This window comes from Haemaphysalis longicornis, unplaced genomic scaffold (genome assembly GCF_048455015.1).
Source record: "Haemaphysalis longicornis isolate Haplotype H1 unplaced genomic scaffold, Haemaphysalis longicornis Haplotype H1 scaffold_6, whole genome shotgun sequence".
Taxonomy (NCBI): Eukaryota; Metazoa; Arthropoda; class Arachnida; order Ixodida; family Ixodidae; genus Haemaphysalis; species Haemaphysalis longicornis.
Genome location: NW_027526407.1, coordinates 1,992,383 through 1,994,178, shown reverse-complemented (window position 1 = coordinate 1,994,178; position 1,796 = coordinate 1,992,383).

Genomic DNA, 1,796 nt, shown 5'->3' with positions numbered 1-1,796 from the left:
GCATTCATTGCAAGGTGAACGCTCACCCGTCTCTTGACCCTACCTGCCCCTTCCTCCTCGAAAAGCAACGAGCACGGGATAAAGCTGCGTTTGAACGCCGCATAGTTCTGCGCCGGGTCACGCAGGACACCCCTTGCCTTCTGTCCTCTAAACCTGCATCTGATTCACCGGTCACATCCCAACCGGGCTCGTACGCTGCTAAACTGAAAGGACCGTCGGTGCCACCGCCCGCTTCCTCCAATGCTACACCCTCACCGTCCTTGAATGAGGAGAACCGTCACTCTTTCGACCTCCGACTCGCGATGCTCGAACGCCAGCTGCGTGAGCAGCAGCGCGTTTCCCAAGAATTGCCACAGCAGATTCAGTCTCTCACCGAAACACTCCAAGCAACCACCACCTGTCTTACCTCCAACTTGCGCAGCTCAATCAGCACCTTGCCACGTTCACCACAACTCCCTCTACAACCCAACTCATGCCTTTGGCAGACTTAGTCGAAAGCACGTCCACCACCCAGCACACTCGATTGGTTCAGCTCGAAACCTCCATCCTCAAAGTTCTTCCACTCTGAATGCCCAATCCGAGCAAATTAAGTCCTTTAGTTTCATTGCTATTTCTTTACAAGAATCACTCCCCCCGGCTAAGAAAAAGGAACGTCCTTCTACATCCACCGCTACATAGATGTCCAGTGCTGAGGGTTTGGAGGTGGTGCAGTGGAACTGCCGAAACTTACGCAATAATAAGACGCCTCTCCATCAGTACCTCCTTAACCGCAATTTTCTCCCTCATTTTCTTTTGATACAAGAGGCCCGTGCCACTAGTGCCATTCCAGGTTACCGCGCCCATCCTGCCGCTACAAGCACGCCGCTAGCATCCATTTATGTGCGTGACGACATGCTCGTGGAACCACTGGACATACCCTGTACACTTGTCAAATATTTAGTCGGTGTGGTCTATTATGATCCTTCTTCTAAAATCTTACTGGCCCTTCTCTCTTTCTGCAACCCGCCTGTAACTTCCTCTTTATTCAGTGCGCTAGGCAAGTTCCTTCCTTCACTTTCATCCCCCACCGATCTAATCCTTGGGGGTGACTTCAATGCACCTCACACTCTTCGGAGCTACCCGCAGACCCTCAAACCTGGCCGCCTTCTCTGCTGCCTTGTACAGGAACGCCACCTCACCCTTCCTAATACTCGGGGCTCCCCTACCAGAGCCGGCACTACCTCACAGCGGCCCACGACACCCGACCTTACTTTCTGTCGGGGGCCCCTTTCAGTTCAGTGGCGGGTCACAGCGGAAAAGCTCCTCAGCGACGATTTTCTGATTCATCTTTCCATATCCATTTCCCACGTCCCGCGACGTCGCCTCGTCACTCACATTGACTGGAACGCCTTCCGCACGGCTCTGGCCTCCCACTCGTTTGAGTCGTATGAGAACTAGACGTCGGGCATTGCCGCTGCGCTTTCGAGCAGCAGTCGTGCTCGCATCCGTGATCCAATCCAACACCCCGACCCTCACTTTCTCCGTTTATGGCACCAGCGTAAACGACTGCTGCGATCCTTCCGCTCCCAACCCCAAAATACTCAGCTCGCTTCCAGAATCGCTGCTCTACGAGACGAGATTGTTGCCCACTGCGCTTCCCTCGAACATTCTCAATAGAGTGCTCTCTGCGAGAATCTTGACTCTGCTTTGCACTCACGATCAACATGGTCTCTTTTAAATCTCTCCTAGTCACTAAGCCCACGCTTGCTCCCACTTTAGCTAAAGCTCTTGCTGAAGGAACAGCTTCCGACCTCTTC